Source organism: Protopterus annectens, chromosome 6.part0, assembly GCF_019279795.1.
Source record: "Protopterus annectens isolate FY-2018-M chromosome 6.part0, PAN1.0, whole genome shotgun sequence".
NCBI classification, from domain to species: domain Eukaryota; kingdom Metazoa; phylum Chordata; order Ceratodontiformes; family Protopteridae; genus Protopterus; species Protopterus annectens.
The window spans coordinates 1,836,341,187-1,836,362,612 of NC_056737.1; the positions used below are offsets into that span (position 1 = coordinate 1,836,341,187).

The following is a 21,426-nucleotide window of genomic DNA, read 5'->3' on the forward strand; positions in this document are numbered from 1 at the left end:
CTGATAATATCCTGTAAGCATTGTTCAGTTCTGTACAGTACTATTATGATAAGTGTGATCTTTCTGCTTTCCATGTGGTACTGAACACTTTTCTTTCTTTTCCTATAGCTTTCCAAATTGTCCAACATATGCATACAATTCATTTGGTTTGCTTATCTAGTTAAAAGAGCTAACAAAATAAATTAACTTTAGCAGTGTACCAAATGAATCAGGTCCCTATCAGTTCAGTGAAAAATCAGTTCAGCGAATGGCATTTTCAGTGCACTTACATCAAGCATGTTGTTCATCAAACTGTTCATAGTGAGATCATGGTACAGTGAGGATCAGAAAATGTGCCCTTTCCCCACTGTAGTGCAGTCTCGGAGTTGGTATATATAATTAGCAGGGTGTGTGGGGGGAATTCGATGAACGACATTTCCGATAAAATGCCTTTCACTGAACTGACATTCGATGTAGTGATATAGACCCAAATTAATCACCTCTTAACTTTGGTTTACCTGCTATAATGTGACTGTTGTGCTTATCCTACAGTTTTTGTTGTAATTTTTAACAGTTTCAGAAAAAACAGCACAGCCATTGTCTTTTATGAGGTAATGTACGTCATGCTATTTCAGTGCTTACTGTAGCAATTTTGCAATCTCTGCCAAGTACTTATTACATTTGGAAAGTTTTGAATATTTCATTTATTTTTGTTTTGAGTATGGGACTGCATTTCTGTGAAGTTTGATCATTTTCCCAGCGTATATCACTATCATGTGAGAAGATTCAGCCAATCTGTAAGGTAGTTCTGGGCATGAGGGTATAAAAGAGAAAATGATAAAAATATACTTTTTTAATGAAACAAGGCAAGCTTTACAGTATTTTTCATTTGTTTGCTTACCAGGGTAGTGCACTGATCACTATAGACCAATTCCAGGCTCGCTTTGAGGGAGTCTAAATGCAGAAGCAAGCAAAGGTAGAAAACAGTATTAGAAAGCAGAAGTAAACAAATACATATTCATAAGACAGTGCAGTAATACAACACTAAAACAAGTCATTCACTTAAAATGAGACAGGCAGGGAACAGTCCAACAGTAAATTTCAATTCTTGCAGGAGGAGAGGGAAATTTGAGTACAAGTGAAAGAAGAGGAGTTAGGAGCAGTTAGGTTATCTGGACTGTCTGAAAGTGCATCCATTGGGCTTGTTGCAGCAAATGTAACTTCATTTGTGATCAAACTCTTTAAGATAAGGTGGGAGAGATTCCCAAATTATTTTGACTTAAGTAGAAAATAGATGGTCTGTACACTGTACTTTTGTTTTAGTTGGTTGTAGAGTTGTGGTAGTTTGGGATTGACTCCTTGGAGTATAGGTGGATATTTACCTGGCTCCCAAAAGACATTCAAACAAAACTTAAATGCGTAAAAGATTAAATAAATGTCAAACAAGGAGAGAAGCTTCAGTTATCTGATGGAACAGGAAAGAAATGATTATTGCCAGAAATGTCTTCTTTGGTTTTACAACGAGCAGATGTTGAAGACAAAAACATGCACAAAACTGAAATAGTGAAGAGAATATACATTCAATGCCACAGGTCAAAGATAAAGCCAGAATTGTAACAAATAAATCCTCGACTGAAAATTACCTATCGCATGTAAGTAGAGATGGACATTTTGCTTCTCTAAAGAAAAATAAGAGAAGAAAGATTTGACATGTTTAAAGGTACAGGGGCAATGTAGTACTAGTCTTGAAGCAAAACTTAATATGTGAAAAGTTAATTCATTTAGAAACAGCTTTAAATCAAATTGGACAGTTACAATCAGAGATGGCTTAATTACATAAGAATTACATTAATCAGACTGAACAAATCAAAGCTTTAGAAGAGAAAGTAAGCAGTTTTAATTTTCAACAAGGAAGAACAAATGAAAAATTTGATAATTTTGATATCAAAAAGAAATGAATACCTGAAAGAACAATTTATTGATTTTGAAACATGGGCCGGAAGGAATAAATCTTTGTATTTTTGGAATACCTGGTACCTGGCATACTCAGAAAGTTTTGGAGTCTGTATTTCAAAACATTTAAAAAATTGTTAGAGGCATATCAAGCAATGAATATAGAAACAGACTGGCAGCACAGAGTGGCTGAAAGATTCCAGGCAAAAAATGGCAAAAGTAGACTCCGAGCCTGTGATAATTAAATTCTTAAAAGCAAAGAGAAGACGTGCTAGTAGCAGCTGCCATCTGAAAGAAGACCTTTTTCCCCCCCGAAGGCCAGAAAAATTGACATCTTTGCAGAGAGGAATGTGTGGAAAAAGAATATTAGATGAACCTTTGTATTGCTGGCCATGTTAAAACAAATGAGTTCTACTCTTTACAACTGAGGCAGAACCAAATATGAGCTGTCAAACAAGGGATTATTATAAACACTCCTGATCTGCATGGTTCATCTCATTACTGGTTTCCAGGTGAAAAGTAGTCGGACAATTGAACTTGTTCCTGTTTATCACATTTTCGTTTCTTTTGCATGGGTGTGGTGGTGTAGAGTTCTTCTACGTACAAGTTACTTTGGTCATTTTTCTAACATTATCAGTATTTAATGTCACTCACGATTACAAGTGTAACTATTAATGGGGCGCATAACTTTTCAAAACTGTGCATGGTGTTAATGTTTATTAAAAATGGATCACAAAATGTATTTTAATATAAGGAACCCACTGTAGTGCAAACCAGTGTTTTCATATTAAGAAAAAATATTTGTTGATTAAAGAAATCATTAGTAATGATCAACAGGTGTTGCCATTGTAATAAAAAATGACTGTATATAGTAGCGTGGTAGAATTTATCTAGGCATGGAAGGATGTGTTATTTTGATTAAAGTCGGCAGTTAGTTCTCCTACTTTAACTTTAGAATATGTTTATGCTACTTTTGAGAAATATCAAGACTTTTTGGATGTTATTTCAGAAGGCTAAGTGTTTTGGTACTGCTGGTAGGAGATTGGAATGTCTTATGGATGATCTAGATTACCTAACAATAATACATATTAAATGAAACCTGGTTTGTTGTTTTATTTTTATTTTTATTTTTTTTTACAAAATGAAAGCATGTTAGATGTATGGAGAATCATATTTCCCCATTTAAAAAAGATTAACACATGTCTCATACAGCCAAATTGGGTCCGAGAATTGGCATGTTTTGTTTAATTCCTGTAATTTATATCAAAAGGCAGCTGTACAGGAGCCTGAATATATAATATGGACAGGCAGTTGTTTGACAAATCTAATTTTGAATTCACAGCAAACGATTAGAATAAGTAAAAGGAAAAATTTATCACACTGGTTCAGAAATAAAAAATTCTTAGTATATATAAGAAATCTGATAACTTTTGGTTGTCAACAAATACAAAATGGGATGCCTTTAAAGCCTCAATACATAGTTATGTAAAAAGAGAGAGAAAGTCATATAATTTGAAACAGATGTATTTATCAATTATTACCAATAAATTATGAGAAATATTTTACTTTCTGGAGAACTAATGTGCAGGAACAATATAAGTTAAAAATTCAGCTAAACCAGGATATAGCCCACAAGGAATTATCCAATATGCATTTTTAATTAGATCAAGTAGGGAAAATATTAGCATCACAGCTTGATACAAAAATGTTACTTTACAAATTACTGAGACAAAGTACAACCACTAATAATCAAGGTAGAATTCAGATTATAATAAATAATTTAATTTAAAGAAATATATAGTCAGTAATGGCCTATCTAATTTGAGAAACTGGTTATATAAAACACCCAAAATAAGATTTAGACTATCAAAGTTCAATGGAAAAGTTAAATGAGGCAATTATGGACTTGGAGAAAAACAAATCCCCAGGACCAGATGGATTTATAGCTGAATTTTATCAAACGTTTTTAAATGAGTTGCCTCTCCCCATTTATAAAATTGCTAATCTAATGTCAATTCCTTTTAGGGGAACTGAAATCAATGGCCCTAGCAGAAATTATTTTAATTAAGAAAGAAGCAAAAGACGGTTTAAAACCTGAACATTATTTCCCAATTTGTCTTTTACGTTATGACTATAAAATAATAGCAAAGGCTGTAAATAAAATATTAACTTCATTTGAAAAAATCTCCATCTATTTTTCCTGACAGGAAAAAGTTTGAAGCTAATAAATTATTGCAAGACATGATAATTAATGTTGCAAAATTTAAATTAAACTTAAAAAAAGTAGATCTGCTAAAACTAAATACCACAAAAGCTTTTGATTTATCTCAATAAGACATTTATTTGGCAAGTCATAGAATATGTTTCCACATGTGTTAATTCATATCCTACAAAATTTACATTTTAATTCAGAATCTTACATTAAATAATTTTTTTTACCTGAATTTAGCCTGACAACCAGAGTTGGACAAGGATGTCCTCTGTCGGCAACATTATTTGTGCTGGCAGGTTATGAAACAAAATGAAGCCCTCATTTATTGATTTTGAAGACTTTTCACAATTGGTATATGCAGATGATTTAATTCTAATAATAGCAGATTTCACTGGTCATATGCCAAAAGTCTCCGATATTGTTGAAGAAGCCAAGGAAATTGTAGGATATACAATTAACTATAGTAAATCAGAAGGATTGAAATTATAAGATGGACAGGTAGGAAATGAATTTAATGCCAAACCAGAAGTCTGTCAGGCACTAAAAATGTCTGCTGTCACAGCAGTAACAAACTAGACGCTCAATAGTGGGTTAAGTTGCAGTTCTGAATGCCTGTGTCAGTCAGTCATAATTAATATAAATGCAGCTGAGAATTTTTTTTTTTTAATATTTAGAGGAGCTGGTATGTCAATTCTCAGCTGCATTTATATTTATTAACATTTTTAGTGCCTGCTGGACTTCAGGTTTGGTTACAAGCTTTTGGTCATTCTGTGTGGTTGGAAGTTCACTTACGGCAGAATTCTAGCATGATGGCAGCTTCTAATGGATCCACGAGTGGTTCACATGATTAGCATATACCCAGAGATTTAACAGTGCTTCTACAGCGGAAAATGAAATATCTACCTGCCCCCCAAGAAGTGGTGAACGAATTTCCAGATCGAAATTATGAAAATGCAGGTTCAGCAGGGATTGTCTGTTTTTTTGGAAATCTCTAACTATCCTGATGGAGGAAGTGGTTATCCAACTTGTAAGTACTCCGAGAACTTGTGGCATTAACATTAATTTTAAATCTGATGTTGTTAATCTTCTTTCCATTCATGATGAGTTCGGTCAGCCTAATAACCAAGCTTGCGCCAGCCAAAAAACTCTCGAGCTAAGCTTCTACTCATAGTGCCCTTCTCCCTGTTACCTCAGATCTCGTTTGCCGCATAGCCGTAAAGCCGCGTTTCAGCCAAGCTCTCAGATGAGTGGAAAACTTTTGATATCTTTTCTGGATATTTTGTACATCTAATTTCTTGTTGTTAATATTGATATTTCTTTAAATTTGAAGCTATATTTAGACCTTTTTACCCTTCTATTTCTACCTGGTATTTCTTCTTCTTCCCTTTTCAGCTAAATTGTTGTGTGTTTTTGATATATATTTAGGTATAGATATAGTGGATCTATAGACATATTAGACATAGATATAGTAGAATTAGAACTCTTTGCCTTAGTTTTCTATCTAACTTGTGTGTATTTTGTTCATGATGTCTGATGAAAAGGCACGTCTAGGTTTAAGCATTGTACTTCATGTAAGGGTAAACTGCCTAACTGTGATTCCCATGATGACTGTGTTTATTGTTTGGGGATGCCCTATCTTTCGGTACAACCCCCTTGTGTGATTTGTCAAAGTTTTAGCCAGCCCACCTTGAACGCGTTGAAAAACAAGCTGATTCTGAAGGGCCTCCTTAAGTCGCCCCTTTCAGAGGCCCTTTCTGCGACTGAGGTCTCATTCCCTCCAACCAAGGATAAGAAAAGGTCCCACTCTATTCCCTGTTCAGCATCAGGTGACCAGGGCAAACCTGTAAAGCCTAAGGTACCTTAATTATCTTTGGAGCATAAGTCTTCCTCATCGGCACCGATCTCTTCTGCTCTGACTAAGACTGTTCCTATATTGGCACCAGCTTCAGCTCCGATACTGTCTTCGGCACAGACTACTGACTTTCCAAAGATTACTACGACTTCAGCACCGAGTGCCACTTTGGCACAGTGCATGCCTTTGATGCCTAGCTCTTCGATTACGATTGCTACCGAATCTTCCATGTCTACTCCATGTGCCCCTTCAGCATGGAGTCCTTTCATGGTCCCGATAATGACAATTTTGATGCCACTTCTTCCGGTCTCCAAACTTGAGACATTGGTGACAGTAGATTCCACACCACTGTCCTGGTACTCTCCATCAGTAGATCCATTTCTAGAGCAAGTATGCAGTCCATTTCTAGAATGACCTGACTCCCCGTTGGGAGTATCCACTAGATTCACCAGGAGCCTTTCCTAGCTTGACGTGGTGCGTCTTGTGGACTAGCTGTTGACAGCAAGGGGAATACCCACTCCTTCTAGGACCCATCCACTTGCAGGACTTGGGTTGGCTTCTCCATGGACTCCATCTTACTCTCCTACTTTGACCATACTGGTTCCAAAGTCTTCAACTCTGACGTCCTTTTTAGGACCCCCCCCATCTCGGCACCTGTAGTGGACCTCACTGGGGCTCTGGGATTGTCCCTTTGGCCTTCAGTCCCCACTGAACTGGGCCTTCCTCAACCCCATGATTGGGCTGCAGGCTCTTCGGCTCGCGGCACAGTTCCAAATGTGTTTACGGTTCCGTCCACGGTGCCGGGAGTGCTGTCTGCACCAATCCTGCTTGGGGCTCCATCCTCGGGTTTGACGGAGCAGGGTGTGACCCCAGTTTCGAGGTTGTCCTTCTTTGTTCTGGGCTCCCATTCCCTCTTCGGACGGACCTGCTTTCTGAGCTATGGAAAGGGCACTTGCTTCTGGAAGCATTCCACCAACGTCAGAACCCCAGACCTCTTTTCCCCCTGAGCTACAGCTGACGCAAGCCACTGCCCTGGGACACTGGGCAGGAAAGTTGCAGGGGACCCCCTCTTCTGAGTCCTACTCAGAAGCCCCCACTGAGGAGACCCATGGAAGAGATTGTGCAAGAGGAAGCACGTAGACTCCCCTGAAGAGTCTCTGACAGAGGATGCGGATTTCGATGACAGTGAAGGGTCCCCACGGTCACCCCCTGATGATGTCTCCTTTGGGGACATCCTTGAAATGTTGAAACAGAGGGGTGATTGGAAGCCCACTAACCCTTCTTCCGAGGAGTCCGTATTTCTGCAGGCTTTCCATGTCCGGCCATCTACCTCTTGGGTGACCCCGCCTGCAGACGAACTGGTACAACTCGTGGTGCAGCGCTCCTGGAAGAACTCTAATTCTGTTGAGTCGATCCCTCTGAGACCTGACAAGATACCCCCCCCCAAGGAAAACCCACATTGGTCAAGAGGTTTACCAATCGATGCTGTGGTGGTGGTGGTGGCCACGAAAAAGGATCTCGCCGAAAAGAGTCATACAGTTCATCTACCCAACAGAGAGTCCTGGGCTGTGGACAGGTTAGGGTAACGAGTTTTTGCTTCAGCGACTTTTGCCATATGGTCTCTGAATTACTTGGCGCATGTTACGAGGCTTCAAAGAGACTTGGTTTCCAAACTCTCTGGAACACTCGCAGGACAGGTGTCTGACGAGGTAAGGGACAAAGTTGGCTCACAGCTCGCAACCCTGGAGTCTAGCTACAATTCATCCATGAGGTTGCTCTCACATGCCACCAAAGGGGCAGCTAGAGTGGCGGGTTCAGACATAGTTATGAGACGCCATGCCTGGATGCACCTCTGTAACTTCGCGGACCCTTTCAAGTCTTCCTTCCTGAACACTCAAATTGAAGGAACTTCCCTTTTTGGCCCCAAGGTGAAAGACACCCTGTCCAGGTGTGATCAGGATGGTAAGACCCTGTCTGCCATAGGTCTGTTTTTCCACTCCTCGATGTTCCTTTTCCAGGAGCCAGAGGAGTGGAAAAATGTGGCACACCAATCTTAGGCTCCTTTCCATGCCACAGGTAGAGATGATACCCCCAGGGGCAGAGGGGGTAACAATTCTGGAAGATGCCCCTATGGAAGCAGAGGGGATACATGTAATCGGGGACCCAGGGATTCTTTCTCTGGGCAGCCTTATCAACGCTCCTGAAGAGCGGCCCAATTTGCTTTCCTCTGGAAGCAGTCGGGGGACATTTCTCTCTGCACCACGCTGCCTGGCATTCAATAACTTCTGACCGTTGTGTGCAGAAAATCATAACCAGAGGCTACACCATTCCCCTTATCACCTATCCAAAACCTCTGACAAAACTTCCCAGCATTCCACCCAGTCAGAGGGAAGAAGCAGCTGCAGAAATAAACAAGCTGCATCAAAAAAGTCATCCAATTAGTCCCACCAGACCAATGTGGATCTGTATTTTACTCGAGATTCTTTTTGGTGCCAAAAAAGACAGGGGACTGGAGACCAATTCTGGATCTCAGCAATTTGAACAAGTCTGTTGCCCAAACAAAGTTCCGGATGGTCACGGTTCAGTACTGTCTCCCTTTTCTCTAAGGGAAGGTGATTGGATGTGCTCGATAGCTCTCCAGGACGCATATTATCACATCAGAATCGACAAACGCTCCTGGAGTCTACTTCACTTCTGGCTAGGAATCAATCACTACCAATTTCATGCCCTGCCATTTGGACCATCTACAGCCCCCAGAGTGTTCACAAAGTGCATGGCAGTGGTTACAGCTCACTTGAGACTGCAAGGATTCTGGGTGTTTCCGTATATGGACGATTGGGTCTTTACCACCCCCACCAATGATCTTCTGGTAACAGCCCTGCAATACACTCTTTCCCTGGCCAAACATTTGAGGATAACGATAAACGGGGAGAAATCCAACTTTGCTGCAACTTGGAACATAGAATTCATTGGAGCAGTCTTCGACACCCATTCTTGTCTGGTGTCGCTCGCAGCTCACAGACTTCAGAGAGTGAGGCTCCAGCTCTGGGTGATACTCTGTCAAAACAAAACCTCAGCAAGGGAGGTTATTCAGGTTTTAGGATGCATGGCAGCTTCCATACCAATAGTGTCTCTTGTGAAACTGCATATGCAAATACTTCAATGGCTTCTGCTATCTCAGTGGTTTCCGAATTACCACCCTCTGTGCTTTCAAATTCAGATAACCAGTTGTTGCAAGCCATACCTTCTTTGGTGGATGAGGCCAGACACAGAACTATGTAGCCATCCATTCCACCCCCTCCAACCCAAGGCCATTGTGACCCCGGATGCTTCCCTGATAGGGTGGGAGAACTATTCCAGGGAAAGACAGTCCAAGGCGCATGGTCCACTTTGGAGGCCTACCTGCATATCAACGTTCTAGAACTGAGAGCGGTGCTGTTAGTGTTGCAAGCATTCCAATCTGCTCTTCCTTCTGGAACGATCGCTATTCAGTCAGACAACATGTCAGTAGTCTGGTATATCAACCAGCAAGGAGGAACCAAGTCCTATCCCCTGTGTCGAGAGGACATGAGAATTTGACAGTGGGCAATAGCTTCCAGCAGCTTTCTGATAGCAATGCATATCCCTGGGAAGTCCAGTGTGATTGCAGACAAGCAGAGTAGATGTATTCTCCTGCCTCACGAGTGGTCCCTCAATCCTGACGTAGTGGCAGAAATTTTCAACCATTGGGGCCAGCCTTGCTGCGACCTCTCGCTTCTCCATCACACAACAAATACAGCAGCTATTTTGCCCTATTCCCCCCCACAGCGGGAGTCCACGAGGGACGCTCTGATTCATGATTGGCCCATGGGACTGCTACATGCCTATCCCCCCATCCCTCTGATTCCCCAATTCATAAAGAAAGCTATTTGGTTGAAATGCAAAGTGATCCTCCCTTTTGGCCTCAACAAGTTTGGTTCCCCTTCCTTCAGCTTCATCTGTTATGTTGACCATGGATTCTGAACCCTCTTCCAGACCTGATTTCTTACCCCCAAGGATCGAGTCACCAGAACCTATTCAGTTTCAAGCTGACAGCTTGGTTTCTCCACTTCCGTTAATAGCCAGGCAGGATAACCTTCCCTCACCTGTACATGACATTATCCTGGCCTCTCACAAACCATCCACCAGAAGACTATATCTAGACAGATGGAAGAGGTTCTCTGTTTGGTCTAAGAAAAGGAGGCTAGATCCATACTCTGCTCCAGTTACAGCAGTTTTACAATACCTGTCAAAATTCTTTGAAGATGGAGCTCCAGCTCCTACCATTCGAGTACATCTAGTGGCTATCTCTAACTGTCATGATGGGTTGAATGATTCTCCCCTCATCTCGCTTCAGTTATGCAAAACCTTTCTTAAAGGGATCTCTCACATTAAGCCTCCAATCAGACAACCTATAGAGCCATGGAACCTCACGTTAGTTCTTCAGTCCTTAACTCAACCCACTTTTGAACCTGCAGCTAAGTGTGACCTCAAATTCTTATCTTGGAAGTCCCTTTTCCTGGTAGCCATCACGACAGCCAGATGAAATTCAGAGCTTCAGGCATTATGCATTAAAAGGCCCTTTTTAATTTTCCACAAGGACAGAGTATCACTCCGGGCAAACCCATCTTTTCTCCCCAAAGTTGTTTCAGATTTTTCCATCAGTCAGACCATTGGTTTACCAGTATTTTTCCCAAATTTTACTAGTAAAGGGGAATACTGTCTACATTCTTTTTATGTACACAAACAACCAAGGTTTTATTTAGACAGAATCAAAGCAATACATAAAACTGACCAACTTTTAATTTTCTTCTCTGGGCCTAGAATGGGAAATTCTGTCTCCACGGTCACCTTATCAAAATGGCTGGGTGAATTTAAAAACACAACCGATAGACTTTGATCATAAGTTATTTTAAAATGTGGAACCTTCAGTTGGACAGTTCCTATTTTAAGGAATGTTTACTAACTAAGGGACTCAGATTATGGAGGTTTCGGATTTGACTGGTAGAAAATTCTGTTTTTCACAATGAATTATTGGCATTATTTGATGCTACTGATTAAATTTATAGAACTCTTAATGAAAGACAAAGATTAATACACTATGTACTGAGTTGAAAGAATTAAACCATGCTATTTGTTCTGACCTTATTTTTAACACTGTTTGAGAGGAATATAACAGTGTATTTTCAAAAGTGGATGATATAATTAAACATAATAAGGAATGAGTCTATCAAAATGATAGGGATAGATGCGAGTATGAAAATAGGAGTGCCTACCCTAAACCTCCTTGTTCAATGCATACAGTGGATAGTGGAGGCAAAGAGAACAATTTGTATAATCCTGATGATGCCCTGACACAAACTAATTTATTAGAAGAACCGCAGATGAGACGTTCCAACAGAATTGTGAATAAGGGAGAATCATCTTCGAACCAGAGGAAGAACAGACCCCAACAGACAGCATGGCTGAAGGAGGGGGAGGAAGTTGTATCTCCTGCTGTCACATTAGCCCACTGCAATTGTGGATGTAAAGGACAATTAAATACTTTGAACAGTGATGATTTTAAAATACTCAAATTTGTCTGACTTCTCTTTAACTGAAGGAGCATTGTTCTTACTTCAAAAAGGCTTTCAATGTATTCCCAATTTTAGGGTGGACATTGTGAAAGTTTTAATTTAGTTGAAATTATACACTAGACAGCTAAACTTAAGTTTGTTTGTTTTTTTCACCAATATGACTCTGTCTATCCATGAAGTAAGTATTAAGAGAAAAAGCAAAATTTTTACCTCCATCTAATCTGCTTATCTCTACTTTTGAAGGAATATGTGAAAACAAATTTAGACAATTGTATATGGTCAGGGAGAGATATATAGATAATTTGTCTGTGGAGGAAAGATGGTTCTTAAACTTCATAAGGATGGACAGAAGTTTAATAATATTGAAACCAGATAAGGGAAAGGGGATAGTTATCATGAATAGTCTTGATTATTATGTATGACCTATTATCAGATAAAACTATATGCAAAAGGGTATCTAAAAATGAAATTAACAATGCAAATAATAAGATAGATGTGACTTTAGGTGACTTATTAATTCAAGATCTTATTAATAAAGGTATCTTTGATTACTTAACAATATCCCAACCCTTGATCCCTGCCCTGTTTGGGATACCAGAAATAGACAAAAATCAAATCAACCCCCCTCACCCATTTAGATGGGTCTATATTACATCGTCAAACTCAAAGGAGTTTGAATGATATAATATCGAACCATGAAGTTTGAAACCCAAGGATTACGAAAACACAGAACAGTGATCGCTGTTCCGGTACAAAAAAAAATGCGTACACTTAACTTAATCTAATGTGGGGTGCTGTGCCCCCCACACCCCCTACTTAAATATACCAACTCCGAGATCGCACTACAGTGGGGGAAATAGCAAATTTCGAACATTTGGGTTTGATATTACAACGTTTGGACTCCCGTGAGTTCGACTTTGTAATATAGATCCTGTTTAGATCTATAATTGATGGTAAAGAGACTAAAATAGAACCATTACGGAAATATATACACAGTTCTCCATACATATTACGAGATTCCTGGCATCTTTTAGAAAATGTGAAGTCAATTAAGTTTGAAGAAACTTTTACTGTTTGTTACTACTGATGTAATTAATCTATTTTGAGTAATTCTCCATTCTGAAGGACAGTACTTGTTTAATGAGTTTTTAATTCAGCAAGAAATTGTTGACATAAGTTCTGATGATTGAAGTATTGTTGGAGAATGTTCTTATGAACAATTTTATTTACCTCGATAGTAACTATTTTCATCAGACCTCAGGGGTAGCTATGGGAGCTGCCTGTGCCCCTATTTATGCTAATGGTGTACTCGCTGAATGGGAGAAATGTAATGTCTTCAGTTCTGAGTTCCAGCCTTTGATACACGCATACTTCAGATTTTTAGATGGTATCTTAATATTTTGGAAAGGTACTGTTGAAGAATTAGCTTTGTTTATTAAATATTTAGCGACTACTACCATTTTTTAAATGTATATTCCAGTATGATTAGGAGAGGATCAGTTATTCAGATGTAACTTTAGGTAAACATAATAATTTGAACAGGTTTACATCTACTATTTTTATAGAAAGAAGACCTTTTCAAATTCCTATCTGCATTTTGACAGTTGTCATCCCTTTCACCAAAAAGAAGTGGATTGTTAAAGGGTAGACGGTGCACCTGTTGAAATTAAAAAGTACTGATAAGAATTTTGTAGAGAAATTCATTATTTGTGAGGCATGTTTAGAGATGGAGATTACCTTAAAAATGTATTTACATTAGTTAAAGAAGAAGTTTTCGAGGGTAGGACAACTAGATTTTCCCTCCTTTTAACTGAACGAGTACTTAACTCCCACGCTTGAAATGGGCTTCTCTAATTCTGAATCAGCTACAAGGAAGTAGCAGAGTGTTACCATTCATAATACCTTTCAGTCAGGAAATCAAGTGTGTGTGAGCTTTTAAACAATTATGGAACTTAGTATTCTCTAGAGAAATGAAGGAAGTCATTGAAGGACAACCTGTGGTAGTTTACAGTAAGAGCTTTAATGTTAAGAACTTGATTGGAAATCCAACTGAGGGACTTTTTATTAATCAAATCCATTGTATGGAAAAGTGTGTAAGATGTACAGTGGATATAAAAAGTGTACACACCCCTGTTAAAATGCCAGGTGTTTGTGATATAAAAAAAAAACAATAAATCATTTCTAAACTTTTCCCACCTTTAATGTGACTTTAACCTGTACAATTCAATTGAAAAACAAATCTGTTAGGGGAAAAATATAAAAAAATAAAAAACATACAGTAAGCTGGTTGCATAAGTGTGCACACCCTTAAACTGATACTTTGTTGAAGCACCTTTTAGGTTCATAGGTAGGTACTAGGCTATCGGCCCTAGGGCCTGTACAAGCCTAGCCAAAAATGTACCCTGGCTTTCGCCACCCAAGAAAATTATTTTCCTGTGCCCCTGTCGAGCAGAGCCACAGAAGTGATCCCCGGGGTGAATTTCCCATTTCCCATCCAATCATCAAGATTTTTCTTGAAGAGTGCTAATGAGGAGCTCTGTTTGACATAGATAGGTAGTCTGTTCCAGAGTATGGGAAGTCTCTGGGACAGGAATCTATCCCTCCAGCATGTTCTGTTTATTGTAGTGACAAGGTTTAGGTCCCTAGAGCGTGTAGCTCGGAGGGATTGAGATTTCTTTAAGTGGAGCATGTCCAACAGCTCTGGGTTTGACATAGCTTTGTATGTTAGGCAGAGATCACCCCTGAGTAGGCGATATGCGATGGAGTAAAGCTGTAGTTTTTTGAGACGGTCTGCATAGGGCATCTGTTTGAGGCCAGTAATCCTCTTTGTGAGGTATTTCTGTGGTCTTTCCAGTTGTTGATGTCTTGTGAGGTACATACCAAAAGGGGGGTTGTACTCTATAATGGGTCTAATGAGTGATGAGTAGAGGGGAACAATGACCTCTTTTTTTTCTGGATGAGAATCCTTTTGTGATGAGATGAGCCACATAGAAGGATTTCCTGACCACTGTGGTGATGTGATTATCAAAGGAGAGACTACTGTCCACCTGTGTCCCAAGGTCTCATCACATTTTCAGCATTAAGTAGACTACCAGCTATGTGGTAGTTCATGGGTACAGAGTTTTTACCAAAGGGGATGACAGTACAGTTTTTGGCATTGAGCTTCAGGCCATGGCTTTGACACCAGGTATCTGTCTCAGTGAGGCCCTTTTGTAGTTTGTCCACATCATTAGGAGTTTCAATTATGGCTCCTAGTTTGCAGTCATCTGCAAACTTTGTTAGCCAAAGACCTTCTGTGTTGGCCTGCACTTCAGAGAAGTAGATACCAAACAGGAGAGGACCCAGGCCTGAACCCTGTGGTACTCCACTTGTCACTGGTCTGATGTCAGATTTGGAATCCGCTACTTTCACAGTGTGGGTTCTGTCCGTGAGCCAGTTGGCAACCCATCTTGTGACATAGGGATTTATACCTAGTTTGGTGAGCTTATCTATAATTCCAGAGTGGGGGATGGTGTCGAAAACCTTGGCGAGATCTAGATAAGCTGTGTGAACCATTTTACCCTCATCTATGGCTTTGGTGACTGCTTCAAAGAAGTCAATCAGGTTTAGGAGACATGATCTGCCTTTTACAAATCCAAACTGGGTAGGGTCCAGAGTTTGGAGATTACCAATGTCTTTGTTTATGAGTTCCACGATGATACGTTCCATGGCCTTGCAGACCAGGCTTGTCAGGCTAATGGGGCGGTAGTTCCCGGGGTCCATCATGGCTCCACCTTTGTGGAGTGGGATAACCGTCGTGGTGCGCCATTCAGTGGGTACAAAGCCTGAGGTGAGGCTATGATTGAACATGGTACTTGGGTAGGGTGCCAGTTCATTCTGTAGTTTGTGTAGAATGCAGCCTGGGATATTGTCAGGTCCCATGGATGCTGTGTTCTTGGCTTTGGAGAGTGTGTTTTTTACCTGTGCAGCCGTGATTATAGGAACTTTGCATTCTTCCAGTATAGAGATGGGCCCTCTAGGGGTGAGAGGGGGTAAAGTTAGCACTGAACCTATCTGCTAGGATGTTGGCAATATCAGTTGGTTCTGTATATTTAGTGCCATTGTGCTGTAACTCAGAGCAGATCTGAGTGTTCCCATTTAGATTCTTGACATAGCTATAGAATGCTTTGTGGTTGTCTTTAGAGTCAGTGGCAATTTTGTTTTCGTAACTAGCTTTGGTGGCTTTTATGAGGGATCTCAGCTTCTTACTGAGTTTGACCAGGGAGTTCCTCCAGTCATGGGATTTTACTCTTTTTTGCAACAGTTTCTTTCTTCTGTTGTAGAGTTTGTTTATGGCAGAGGACCACCAAGATTGGCTTCCTGTTTTTGGAGGATAACATCTTGGTTCTATTAGGGATAGCTTGTTCCATGCACTCGTATAAGTGCTTATAAAGTGCATTTGTGTAGGATTCGGCAGTCATACCTCTATTGTCCACCTGCATGGGTGTCGTGAAGTTTGCCACTTCTGTCTTAAGAAGTGTGAAGTTGGCTTTGGAGAAGTTTTTTACGATGGTTTCCCTAATTGGGGGTGGGGTTGGGATGTGGATGTCTAGGCTGATTAGCTTCTGGTCGGATCTGACCGACGAGGAATTGACCTCTGGTGTGGAACACCGGTTTCCCATGTTGGTAATGACCAGGTCTAGGATATTACTGCCCCTGGTTTGGGTGTGAATAAGTTGATCCAAGGTGTTGGAATTTATGAATTCTAGAAAACATTGAGCAAAAGAGTTGGTACATGAGTAGTTTTCCCAGTTAATGGTGGGGTAGTTGAAATCACCCATTATTAGTGTGTTGGGTTGTACCCTAATACTTTCCAGTGTATCAGGAAATGAGGAGTGTGAATCCTGGGGCATGGTGGTGGGTCTGTAGCAAGCTACAGTTTGGATTGCGGTCTTGCCCAGAGTTAGTTGCACTTGGATAATCTCGGATGCATTATGCTGTGCAACTAGCTTGGAGGTGTGGATATCCTTAATGAATATGGACACACCTCCGCCTTTAGTGCTTCTTTCTGGGTTAGGTGGCCGAAAGGTGTGATATGAATTGAAGCCTGGTAATGCAGGGGTGCTCTCTGGAGCTTTGAACCAGGTCTCTGTCACTGCACAGATGTCAATGTTCTCCATTTTAAGGAGTGCCTTGAGTGAGTTTATTTTGAGGTTTAGACTTCTAGCATTGAGTAGCATTACCCTCAGATTTTGCTTGCTTGTACCTGTTACGGTGGTGAATTTGTCATTTGTTCCTTGCCTAAAAAAGGCACTATAGGGGTGGCAAGAGCCTTAGCCAGTATCTGGAATCCTAAGGGCAACAGGTGCAGGCCATCTCTGGCAAAGCATCGTGGACTGTCGATCATGTCGTCCCAGGCAGACAAATACTGGATCCCCTTAGAATGACACCAGAAGCTTATTTATTTATTTATTTATTTGCAGTTGGTTTACCAGGATAGTCCATTGGGCCAAATGAACCCATTTTCAATGGAGTCCTGGGGAGAAAAGCTCCAGATAAGGTTACAGTAAGATTTACATCCATATTACAATAATTACAAGAATTTTACAAATAGAGCATACAATATGTGGTAGACAGAGTACTGTTCACATTACAGTTAGAGCAAACACCTTTAGGAAGAACAACTGGTGGTAAACATTTTAGATGATACAGACTAGAAAAGGTGAGCATTTCAATTTAGAAAGTAAGAAACAATTGCAACAGAGCAGACAATGTAGTGTACAAAAATTTTTTTTTTAACAGGAAAGTGTCAAGTCAGTATGGATCATGAAGGATGTGAGCATGAGCATTCCCACTGGGAAAGTAGATGAGAGTGAAGAGATTTTTTGAATGTAAGGTGGTTGAAAGTGGTGCGAATGGCAGGAGGTAGGGAGTTCCAGAGTCATGCTAAGCTAAAGTTTAGGAGATTTTTACCAGGGGGACGATTTGGTTTATACAATTCGATTAGATTTTGGTTGTTAGATCTAAGTTCCCTGCTGGGAAGGTGAAATTTAAATGCAGAAGAAAGAGATGGACAGAGGTCAGGTTTGAAAATGAGCTTATGAGCAAGAGTAAGTTGAGAATAGATAAGTTGGTTAGGAAGTTCAAGCCATTTTAATTTATGGAGTGAAGAGCAATGGTGGGTAGAAGATTTATGGCTGGTAGCGAATTTAGCAGTTTTATTGTAACAGGTGGAAAGTTTTGTTTTAAGGGAAGATTGGATGTTGGTTAGGAGTGGGGTTCCATAGAGAAGAGTGGGGATGAGGAATGAGGTAGAGAGAGTGATTTTAGTGGAGGGTGTAAGGTAGCAATTGTGTCGGTATAGCATGCCTAGTTTTTGATGTGTTTTTTTTTATGTTGAGTTGAATGTGAGAGTTGAATTTGAGGTGACTGTCTATTTGAACACCAAGTAATTTAGCATTGGACACCAATTCCAGGGATGTGTTGTTGTGGCTGGTAATTAATAGAGAGTTAGTATTGATAGAGATGTGTTTAGAGAGGGTAAATACCATTAGTTTGGTTTTAGAGGCATTAAGTGCAAGGTGGTTATCTTTCATCCAGAGTTCAGTGGTAGAGAAGGCATCTTGTATAAGCTTTTGTAGTAATGGGAAGGATGTAGCAGTGCAGATGATAGTTGAATCATCTGCGTATTGGATAATGCTGGAGAATGGAATAGAGTTGTGGAAGTCGTTAATGAATATATTAAATAGCAGAGGACCCAGTATGGAGCCCTGGGGAACTCCAGTTGGGGTGATTAGAAAAGAGGATGTGGCCTTTTTCCATTTTACTGCTTGATATCTATTAGATAAGTAGCTAGAGAACCAGGACAGTGAGGAAGAAGATAAGTTGAGTTGAGAGAGTTTGGTTAGAAGGAGCTTGTGAGAGATAGTGTCAAAGACCTTTGAAAGATCAAGTAAGAGGGTAGAGACAATATGACCAGAGTCCCGAGCTTTATTCACAGTTTCTAGGAAGGAGAGGAGGGCTGACATAGTGCTGTGGCCGGGTCTAAAAACCGTGCTGAGTTAGAGTGAGCAGATTATTGTCTAAGAGGTAAGGTAGTAGCTGTAAATGGATGCACTTTTCTAGGAGTTTAGAGATGGGGGATAAGATAGCTATGGGGCGGAAGTTTGCAATATTGTTGTTGATTAGAGGAATTGACCTTAGCCAAGAAGCTTAGCCAATTGTTGAAGTCAATCATTTTGTCCTTGTACTGTGGTATCATTCTGGGTGATGGCAGGATGCTACTCAGGGTTAGGGTCATACCTGCCTGGGATACAAGAGCGGAGAGCTCCTCCATGTCTCTTTTCTTGTAGTCCAGGGAGGTACGCCTCAGGTCATTTGCACCAACATGGACAATGACAGTGTCATATTTGTACTTATTGTGGAATGACCTGGGTGCATGCGTTATGTGGCGGATCCTGGCACCTGACAGGCAGCTGACAGTAACTTTCTCCTTGTTTATTCTAGTGAGTGGAACATCAGTGTGCCTGACTATAGAGTCACCTATGACTAGAGTGTTGGGTACATTGTTATGCCTTATGGGCTGTGGTTGAGTGGCACACTGAGTTTGTGGGCTATGTGTCATTTGGGTTGTGTTGGGGGGGTGGAGTTTGCTTGCGTTTATGCTTTGGATGTCCCTGATGCTTGGGCAGGTTTTTATTGAGAGCCTCCGCAAATGTATGTGTGTGTTTTGTATTTCTATGTGTGTTTTTTGGTGTTGTAGGTTTTGAGGGACTATGTGATGAGTGTGGTGTGGTGCAAGTGTTTACCTTCTCCTCATGACTGTCTAGTCCAGTCTTGTGTGAAGAGAGCTTTGCTTCCCGTTTGGCTATATAAGTGCATCTCTCACAGGTTGTAGTGTTGGGTGGTAGGAGGAGAGGGTTGTCTGTGTACATGAAGCAATTGCTGCATTGCCCCAGGATGCCCAGATTCATCAGGTAGACCGGAGAAATCACTGGGAGCTGACCCTTAGACATGCCTGGATAAGTGCTTATTTATTAAGTACTAAAAACTGCTTTCCACTAGACAAGTGAGGAAAGTTGAGTGCTGTAGTAATTTGCAGCTTATGTAGTGCTTACAGTGAGTTCTGAACAAGTGCTGAGTTCAAAGAAACAGATTTGAGTGCTGAAACTAGAATTGATTTAATTACAGCAGTCAGTCTTCTTGGGTACGAGTCTGTCAGCATGGCACATCTTGACTTGGCAATATTTGCCCACTCTTCCTTGCAAAAGCGCTCCAAATCTCTCAGATTGTGAGGGCATCTCTTGCGCACAGCCCTTTTCAGGTCACCCCACAAATTTTCTATTGTATTTAGGTCTGGGCTCTGGCTGGGCCATTCCAAAACTTTAATTTTCTTCTGGTGAAGCCATTCATTTCTTGATTTGGATGTATGCCTAGGGTCATTGTTGTGTTGAAAGGTGAAATTCTTCTTCATCTTTATCTTTCTAGCAGATGCCTGAAGGTTTTGGGCCAAAAGTGACTGGTATTTGGAACTGTTCATAATTCCTCCACCTTGACTAAATCTCCAGTTCCAGTTGAAGAAAAGCAACCCCAAAGCATGATACTGCCAACCACCATGCTTCACCGTGGTGATGGTGTTCTTTTGGTGATGCGAAGTGTTGTTTTCGCACCAAACGTACCTTTTGGAATTGTGGCCAAAATGTTCAACCTTGGTCTCATCAGACCATAACACATTTTCCCACATGCTTTTAGGAGACTTGATGTATTGTTTTGCAAATTTTAGCTAGGTCTGGATGTTTTTCTGTGTAAGAAAAGGCTTCCATCTTGCAACCCTACCCCATAGTCCAGATATGTGGAGAATACAAGAGATTGTTGTCACATGTAGTACACAACCAGTACGAGCCAGAAGTTCCTTCAGCTGCTTCAGTGTTGCTGTAAGTCTCTTGGCAGCCTCCCTGACCAGTTTTCGTCTTGTCTTTTCATCAGTTTTGGAGGGACGTCCAGTTCTTTGCAACGTCGCTGTTGTCTCATATTTTCTCCACTTTTTGATGACTGTCTTCACTGTGGTATATCCAATGCTGTGAAGTTTTTTTGTACCCTTCTTCTGACTGATGCCTTTCAATAATGAGATCCCTTTGATGCTTTGTAAGCTCTCTGCAAACCATGGCTTTTGCTGTAGCAGGCAACTGAGTAAATGTCAGGAAAATCCTGTTGGACAGCTGAACTTTATTTGAGGTCAATCAGAGTCTCTTTAATTGATGGCAGGTGTGTACCCAAGAAGACTGAATGATGTAATTAAATCAAAAGGTGCTTCAACAAAGTATTAATTTAAGGGTGTGCACACTTGTGCAACCAGCATATCGTACGTTTATTTTTTATATTTTTCCCCCTAACAGATTTGTTTGTTTTTCAATTGAATTGTACATGTTATAGGTCACATTAAAGTTGGGAAACATTTTGAAATTATTTATTGTGATCTCGTTTTTTTTATATCACAAAAATCTGGCATTTTAACAGGGTTGTGTACACTTTTTATATCTACTGTAAATTATGTACGGTTATACATGAGGGTCCCTATCTATTATTTGAGGGCTTCCTTCAAAGTTTATCCTGTCCTGGTAAATGTGATTGTAATACCACTTGTGGTTTATTTCACCACATGCAGTAGTTGTATGGCATTGTATGTAGAGAAACCAATTTGGAGACTAAAAGATCGTATGTGGGAACATCTCTATGATATTAGAAAATGCCATTCTAACATTCCCCTGTACAAATATTCTATTACTTATTTGAATTTGAAGTTTAGGTTTTTTGTATTGTAATTTGTGACCTTAGATCTGTTAGAGGGGGCGATACTG

At 40.4% G+C, this 21,426-nt stretch overlaps 1 protein-coding gene across 2 annotated transcripts in view; it reads left to right on the forward strand.

Annotated features, from left to right (window-relative positions):
• NAB1 (NGFI-A binding protein 1) overlaps nucleotides 1-21,426 on the forward strand; it is a 324,965-nt gene that overhangs the window by 130,006 nt on the left and 173,533 nt on the right. The gene's annotated exons all lie outside the window — the stretch shown is intronic.